We start from the raw sequence: 9,406 nt of genomic DNA on the forward strand, positions 1-9,406 counted from the left end.
TTGTGGTGTATTTTTGTTGTTGTTGGTTTTTGTTTCTTCTTTCCTCCAAAAAATAGTTGCTTACCATTTAATTATTTAATTCCTTAGGGTCATAAAATAATACAGTTTGGAAGATAACTCTGTCTTTGGTCTTTATTCTAGTCTGAACACAGTATGTTGTTTTTTTGTTGTCGTTGTTATTCTGAACAGAACACATCACTACATGTTCACGTTCTCAAATAAGCAAGAAAAATATTCAGCCAACTCAGCTGAGAAAGTAGGTCTGGATCTCACTGCTGGATTTCCTTCCCCTGTCTATCCTTGATGCTTCTTGTTCTCTTTGTGTGAGTGCTAACTTTATCGCATAGCAGTCTGACAGCAGGGACACATCGAGTTCTTCTTGTTTGATGTTTCCATTGCAATATTAGGCTGAATGGTAGTTGGCAGCAAAATCCATCCCTTTACCTCCAGAGACTCATTAAAACCGGGTAACTCTGAAGTAGAGCAAAATGATTTCTGTTTGGACTACATTGCCAATTTAACAGATGTGTGAAAGGTAAAATGAGTAAGTAGTTTCTTGTAAGGAAATGCCTCTAACTAGGCACTTTCTAAAAATTTGCAATAAATGTTTGCTTATTAGATCAACTGTGTAGACATAACTTCTCATAATCATGTAATGCATGCCTAGGAGAGACTACACAGATTTCTTTTTTTTTTTTTTTAGTGTCATGCAGTTTCTTATGAGGTTTATTGCAGTAATTTGTGTATCTGTTAAAAACAGACTATTCACAGTACCGTCATTGCAACGTTTCAGGTCATGTACTGGTTGAGCAATGCAGCTAATTCCATTAGATCCAGTTGACATGGGTGAGCTTTGCCTCCCCTAATTCTCCTTGAGCTTGCACAGACCTCGGCCTCTCAACCCCCTCAAGCCGAGAAGCTCCAGGCTGAGTTGCAGGAAAGCAACAAGGACACAGTGCACTGTACTATAACTACATTATCTACTGAGCATACACAGTTGTTGGGGCAGCAAATTTAGCAATCGTACATAAAGAAGCCACCACTTGGCCCATGTCTGGCCACAGCTAGATATTCTGTTTGAGTTCAGACTCCACTGTAATGTTTCAAATTTTGAATATTTTTTTTGCTCTCAATCTCTAATTACATTTTTTTTTGCTGTCAAGTGATAGAGAGGAAGGAAAAGCTGTTCTGAATCCCCAGGCAAGCTTCCTTCAATCTGGACTCATAATTTTAGCTCTAATCATAAAGGACTATCTACTATGATGTTATTTTAAGCCCCCTTTGTGCAGGTGTCAGACTGAAACTCCGAGAGCCTTGACACTGGAAGAGGAAATAATAGCCCCTCTCGCAGGCTGCTCAGTCAAACGGAGATGTCACACAGGAGGTCAAGACAATCCCACTAATGCATTCAGTGCCGAGGTCTCCCCTCCGGCAAATAGACGGCTGCCAGCCAGGGTGCCCAAATGATGTGCCAAAAGGCCAGATGCTGTTAATCACTGTCTGGGCAGCTGGACCCCCTGCGCTGCTGTGGCTGCGGGGACCCTGCCAAGGCACCACAGAATGTTTCCACGGCACCGGCAGGTTTTCCTAATTCGCTCTTACGCAAAAAAATCAAACAGGAAAATATTTAATTTGACAGGGCAAACAAATGGTGCTTTACTGGAAAAATGATACTTTAAGCATATGATAGCCATCTGTCTGTTCCTTGCCATGATCATTGGGGAGTTGGTTTTGACACCTACAGAGACTAGCTGGCATTGCCACTAGGCAATTTTAAGTGGGACAGAGCACTTATGAGTGTGAATTTTCACTTGGCTGCCATCCCAACAGCTCTGTTAACATTCACCAAGTGAACAGAGATAGAAATGGTTAAAAAATATTCTGCTTAAGTTAAAGCTAGATGTACGAATTGCACATAGTTTGTATTTAGAATTAATAAAGATTCATCCTGGGCTAAAACAAAATGTACAAATTAAAGATATTTTGCATTTATACATATTAGCGTTCATAAGTGGGGTCTGACTGTGCTCAGGACTGGGTAGCCAACCTTTTGGTGATCATGCCACATCCTGGAAAATGCAGGCAGCAGCAATGCTGTGTGCCCAGCCCCAGCCCGTGCAGGCACAGCCATCACCACCCACGCACAGCACACAAAAATCAGCGTGTGGTTTATTGTGCTCTGCAGCCTACTGGTGCTCAAGCCGCATCTCCTGTAATTTGAGTTCCTTTCTTAGTAAAGGGCAATAAATTTTTCACAGATTTTTTTTTTTCTTCCTATTTCAAAATATCAATTTTTAGCCTGAACTTGTTGCCAAATTCTATTTTGAATCTGTGGGGTTTTCTTCTTTTTTTTTTTTTTGGAAGCTGAAGATCACTAAATTCATGAAACACAATTACGTGGAGATAATACCGATAATCCTGTTCTACAGCTTTCCCATAGAATGTCTGCATGTGGTGTTTATCCTCTCAGTATATAATGCTGGTGACAGCAAACAATCCGAAAAGCTGTCTCTGTTCCAGGGAGCTCTGCAAAATGCAGGTGTGAGCAGGAGCGTGTAATGGATCTGTCGTGGGAGTGTGTGGGTGGAGGGCAAGGAAGGATAGGGCTGCAGAGCAGCTCAAGTCTGTTCTGCACATTAATGGCTCTAATGAAGAGAAATGCCCCAGAATCCTGCTCTGGAATCCTGGAGGGGGTGACAGGCCTCTGGGGACCATCTGTGACATGAGGCCAGTGCTGTCACATCCCTCTGCTTGTGTGGAGGATGGCTGGGAGAAGCTGGAGCCAACAGAGGGGATGTCATGGTGGGAGAAGAGGTGGCAGCAGTTGGGTCCTCTACTCTCGTGTTGGCTGCGCAGGGGAAAGAAGCACCTGAGCAACATCCCAGACCTTCCCAGGTGGGTTCCATGCTGTGATGCCTCTGGACACAGGTCTTTGCAGCCCTTTTCCACCATGCACAAGTGAAGTTTATAGGTTTTAAGCTTGGAACAGAGGCTGCCTAGAGAGAGCTCTTGGCTCTAACAGATGCTAGTGGCCACGGACTTTGCTGTGGATCCCAGTTTTCCATAGGCAATACCACCCCCACTCCCTTCAAAAGCGACATGGGACAGTACAAGGAGCTGGCTGGATGCAAGTGGTTCATGGTTGGGGTAGGTGTTGCAGTCCCATGGCAAAGCACCTGTGTGGCTGTGGTGTGTGCAAATTGTCCCCTTTGATTCTGGATGTGCCTATTCCAGCTGTAAGGGTGAGTGGTGATGTAGCTCTGGCATTTGTAGTAGTTTTGGAGGAAATGAGCTTTTAATATGGTGTGCCTGGCTGATATTCATTTAATATTGAAGGGAGCAGCTTTAACTATGCATGATGGGGCAATCATTTCCCATCGGGTATTACTGATATGTTTGAAATGTGACCTCTCTCTCTGATGGTCCGTAGTTCAGTGGTTCATGTCCAGGCATAGGAGGGTCAGTATAGCCTTGGATGAAAGCTATGCCAGCATAAGGTCACTCCTTGGCACCACACAAGGTTTCCAGGGCCAAGACCCAATTTCTTTATTTATTGATACATTAACTCTTGAAAGCAAAAGAAGGTATTGCCTTGACAGAAACAGACTTGAACTCCTCTGGTCCTCTATCAGCAGCAACATGAGGCATGAGCACGTCTCTGCACCTGCCCTGTGGGCAGACATTAGAGGGCCCACGTGTCTTCTCCAGCAACTAAGGGTCATGTAGGGCCAACAAGACTGTTGCTGCCAGATTCAGATTGCAAAGTTTTTGTTAGTGTGTGGTTGTTGGTGTTTTGGTTTGGTTTTTCTGGTGTGTGTGTGTGTTTTTGTAATGGAGACTAGGGGGCTCAGAAATGGTTTAGATGCATTTAATCCTAAACTCCCAAGAGGACACTCATCAGTGACTTTCTCAGGTTTAGGATATCAACTAATCCTAAATCCCAAACCTGCTATCTATTCCCTCCTTTGCTGTATTTTGCTACTGTGTCCCAGGCACTATTTAGCTAAGGGACAGTACTGTCCTGATTAGGTACAATAATACCAAACCAAACAAAAGTGCAGTCCCAAAGGTGGATTATAGATTGTTTTTTCCTTTGTCAAGGGAACAATGTTTTTTGTCCATATATTTGAATTCACATTATTGTTCATGAACAATTTAAGAGAGAAATATCTGATGCTGCAGGGGGTTGGTAATGAGTTAATCAAAAGCAAAATACCCCTTTGCTCCAGTTTGATGTTCATATAGTTTAGTTCTTATTAGCGTTCATTTTCCCCAAGCCTTCAGCATCTCATTTATGAAAGGCAGAATAATGAATTTTAGCTATAAAGAAGAATGTTGGAACAACAAAATAGACCATTCTTCTACTCCTTGATGTATAGGTGTAAAGGTCCTACTGCATTTCTAGAAGGGCTCTACCTGGGCTGTTTTACTTCTCCTCTACAGTCTGAGGGCAAACTCATCGTGCCCCCATCCTCATCCATATGCAGAACAAGAGAAATCAGAAATCACCTGGTATGTGGAATAACCATGTCTACATGAGCAGACACAAATCCCACTCCAGCCACCAAGCACACGTCCCTTTGGTGCGTGCCCTCCGCCCAATCCCTAACCAAGAATCTGGGGGTTCCTGGTGGATACCTGACCTTGTGATCCTGGTTTGTGCAGGAAGGAGTGATCCTGTGCCATATTGACAGTTTTGACAACAGATGAGGGACATGCTGAGTTTCTAGTCTGATGATGTTTTTATTTAAGTCAGTCAGGAAACTCTGACATTCTCAGTTACAGCTTGTTTGCGTACTCTCTTTGCAATGGAAATGCAGTTTGCAGGCAGTGCACCTAAGGTGTGCTCTGGGACAAGCTAAATTCTCACTGTCAAAGGTACGAAAGTATCTGGCATTTGCAGTGCTAATAGAGAAGGATCTTAAAAAAACACCTGAACTTTCTTCAGACCTTTTAAGCAACGACTCCATCACCAGTCCTTCCCACAGTTCTTCACTGACATTCTAATTGCAAACTAATACCAGCTTAGGCTGTCTATAAATAAACTTCACATTTTCATTTAATTAGTTGGACTTTCTGCCTCATTGTCATGAAAATTATATAGATGAAAATATTTACTTAAAGGAGTTTCTTAAGTATAATCTCTCAGATATTTAAATGTGCTAAACAGGTGAGGCATATTTATAACCCATATAAAAGTGTGTTAAAATATAAAAGGCAATGGGAGAGTAATTTTGGGATGGGGGAAGCTGAATGCTCGTGGTTATTTCCTGAGCCCTGAAGCTCAGAGCCCTGCCTCACCAGAGATGTAGCCTGTTCACATCCCAGCCTTAAAGCACAGGATCTCATTCATTCTTTTCCAGACTTTTCTTGACAAAGCTTTTTGTCAAACTTTCTTTTCACATAAAACAAGTGAATGACTGTTGCATGCAATTTTTGCATTCAGCCTCCAACCAGAGCACATACACCCTGGGATAGCGGTCAGGCAGCAAACTCTCTTAATTGTGTGTTTCGAAATGGGATTGTGGGCAGTGAGGTCTCTGCCAGATCTTTTGTCTGTACGTCTCCAGGAAGGCTGGTGAATAACCGTGCTGCTGGGAGCTGGAAATGCTGGGCTGCAGCAGAGCCCACCGGCCAGCTCGGCAGATTTCTCTGTATCTAGTAACTTTTCCTCCAAACCCCTTTCCTATAGCTACAGCTTTGCTTTTCACAGGGAAGGATTAGCATTTGCGATCAGCAGCTCAGATGTGTGTCTGGTCAGTCTGTTGTAATTTCTTTCTCTATGATAAGATTCTGGTGTGTAAATAATAATGTAGATTAACGTGTCTGAAAATACTGCACTGGATGCTGGGCATTGCATGGCCTTGCCATTCTTGCCATTACACTCTAATACTCTTCTAATGAGTAGCAGTTTCCTCAACAAAACGTTGAGGAAAGCATCTGAAAAGAAGTGAGAAGTGGGATGGTGATGGTTTTTATGCTGAAATCTATTTTTTTTAAGATTTTGAGGTTTTTTGAGCATGTGTTAGGGAACAGTGATCTGTAATCATTTGAGGGAATACTGCAAAAACAGTTTTAGGAATATTCGTCTTTCCACTCCCTGTGAAAGGATATTTGAGACATTCAGACAATGCCAGTAAAACACACTTCTCAGGGATGTTAGGTGGAGGAGAACATATGGATGGGGACATGGAGGAGACACCTGCATCAATGGATGTGTCTGAGAAGTGCTTGCTTGGTCATCTCAAAATCCCTGGTTGGCTGAGGTTGTGCAGCTGATGGGCTGGACACAGCAAACAGCTGGACACACACAGCAGCTCTCTGGACTCAGCAAACACCAGGATCCATATATGAAGGATTTACAAGGATAGTTTTTGGCTGCACTATATTAATATAAACTGAGAAGTGACTTGTTGAACAGTGGGGTTTCAGGATGTAATTCACTAGGCAAAAAAAAGGAGCTCTAGTTGAGAAACAAATTGTTCACTGAATGTTTTGCCCAGCTGAAAGATATTGTTGGCAAGACTGAAAAACATCAGGTAATTTTTATTTCCGCTTTATGATGATCTATTCATTATCCCAATAATTGTAATTGATGGCCAAAGATCAATATAAACTGTGCAAGTCATTAATGACAAAACCATCTATCTTTATTTAATGCATGTCCAGTCCAGCTTCCCAAAATCTGACTGTTGGTCACTCTGTTTTGGCAAGATGCTGTTAGTGAAGCACAGAGCCTTGCTTGCTGTTAGCCAAGAGGAGATGCTTGCCAGAGGACAGTGATGCTATAGACACTGTGCCACCTGCTTTGAGCCAGGGCCATGGAAAACCATCTCTGCCATTCCTCAAAGCCGACAGCCCTGCGTGGATGAAAGCCCTAGCACTTTGTGGGAAGTATGAACCTTCAGGTAATGCTACCCCTGAGTGTTCAGAAATCATGGAACCAGCTAAAAATGATGCATTTACTTTTTCTTGTAAGGAGCTGTTCTACTTTGTCTTCTAGTTTCTGAGCTTCTGAAAGTGGCTCACTTACTATAATTAAAGCTTTTAATTTTATTTTATTTTTTTTTTCCTGAAGAACTTTATTAATAATAAACCTCCTCATGTAAAAGAAAGAGAAAGCAGAAATTTTCCTGGGGCATATCCCTGTGTCAGGATCAATTGGGTAAATTGCCAAATCATCCTGAGATTTGCATTAAAAAGCACAGGGTTAGCTATCCCAAGACATAATACTGTAACTCAGTTTCTTATGTACTGCTCAATTAATCAGCAACCATAATTAAGCTTTCAGAGTGGGGGTGTACATGAAGACCTCAGAGGAAAGCTTTGCAGCATCCTCCTGCAGCGTGGATGGGTCCTGCAGCACCTCGCAGGACAGGCTCACTGCTGGAGGAGGTTTGGGCTCACCCAGTATTTCTAATTTAATGTGCTTGATATTCTTGCCTCCCTTGGTGTGCTTGGAGACGGCTGGATGCTCATTTCTCTGGGTACTGAGGCTGTACCTTGTTTTCTGGTCTTTTCACTCCTGTTCCACCTTGCACAGAGCTGCTGAAGCCTAGCCCGGAGGAGAGCATCATCTACAATATGTGCAGAAAAAAACTGTTTCTGCTCATTCCCACCAACCCTGCATCATTTTCCTCCCACTTGTTTTTCCTCAGAGCTGGCGGGGTGAGGGAGGAGGGAGGCAGGAGCCATCCCCACATTTTCAGAACGCTGGTGCGATTCCTGCCATCCGACTAGTGCGGATGTGATGGGAATGAGAATCTCAGAGCTCTGTCCTCACACAGCGCTTTGTAAATGAATCGCTTTGATCTCAGGCGGATTTCCCTGTGCTATTTTTAGATGCGGTGAGGATAACCGAGGGATGTCGATTCTAATGCAGACAGAAAGGAGTTTCAGATGCAGGTTTTCTCCTGGGGCAGGAGAGAAGAGCAGGAGGAGGAAAACAAGGCAATCTCCACTAGCATTTCTGAGTCTTCTGGAACAGACAGAGATAGGTCACTAAGCTCTTGAGGCTCGAGAGGGATGTTCCCCAAATATAAAATTCACTAGCTGTCTGATAATTCTCTTTATTCTTCTCCTCGGTGCTTTTTGTATAACTCAGTGCTCTGCTACAGCCCAGCATCAGGACCTGCGATTAAATTCAGCTTTGTAGTGTTGTGGACGTGTTTATAGGAGGTTGCTAATAGTTACCCTTTGATTGAAAAATAATTACAATGTCTCTCATTATCCCTGCTTAAAGGACATATGCAGAGGTCTCAGATTGCTCGGTTTTGTTCATACCAATTTCTGCTTTGCATTTCACATTCAAAAATAAAAAAAGTAAAGCAAGAAACAGATAAGCAAATCAAGCCTTTGTTCTGTAGTGGCAGGAGTGTGTGTATTTGTGTGTGTGTAGGTTTGCACACAGGCTTCTGAGAAAAGCGAGAGCAAGAACCTGTTTACAGGGAAAAAGCTCTTCCGAAGGGTTTTTTTTCCTTCTTGTTCTCCCATCTCCCGTTGCTGGGGAAACCGCCATCCCCAGCGCTTGGAGCTGACTCACCCAGCCCCGTCCTCTGCCACACGCATCGCGCCTTGAGCTACAGCACGGGAACAAAGGAAATACAGACTTCAGCAGTTCAACATGAAATACATAAAATCTCCTTTCCCAGTGTCTCCAGGACAGGGCTGGTGACAGCCAGCTGTAAACGGTCCCCTGAGGCTGTAGAAAAGGCATGAGAGATGCATTTATTTGGTGCCCTGGGGAAGAAGGAGGCAATGATACCTGGAGCAATGTGGGTCCTGAGCCCTGCAGCAACCAGCTGACCTGCAGAGGGTGAATCCACAGGGAATCCCGTAGCTACAAAGGTGCTGAAGCTGATGGAGAAAATTCCTATTGATTTCCGTTGGGCTTACACCCCAGCTTTCCATAAATATTCATAGGAATATGAATGCATCCCCTTCACCCGCCCCCTCGTCTCCTGTGTTTGCCTATTTTGGACTGGAGCTCTGGGGCTTGTAATGGGTATTTTTTTCTTCTTAATGTTGATGCCCATGGTGCCTGTAGTTTGAGGATGGCTTTTCATGGCCAATTGCAGTGGTGCAATGAAATTGCTGATCTGTTATCCTAAATCAAGATGCAAATATACTTAGGTTTATAAATCTCAAACCATGAGGTTAGCCAGGTAAGCTTAAAAGTCAGAAACTTAAAAATAAGAAAATTAGGATCTACATGGCTTTTGCGATGCATTTACTACTGTTTTATTCAGCTCTTCTCCTCTGTGCTGAGAGCTAGAATTTTAGCTGCTTCTTTCATGCTTCTGGTTTTCACGTTTTGTTTTTATCTACTGCTGTAGATTTGGGGAGGGGGACATCCAGGAAATGTGAAGAGACTGCAGGAGAGCAGTGAACACAGCAGGACCGGCAG

The sequence above is a fragment of the Streptopelia decaocto genome (assembly GCF_964273445.1).
Source record: "Streptopelia decaocto genome assembly, chromosome: 10".
In the NCBI taxonomy this organism is placed as follows: Eukaryota; Metazoa; Chordata; class Aves; order Columbiformes; family Columbidae; genus Streptopelia; species Streptopelia decaocto.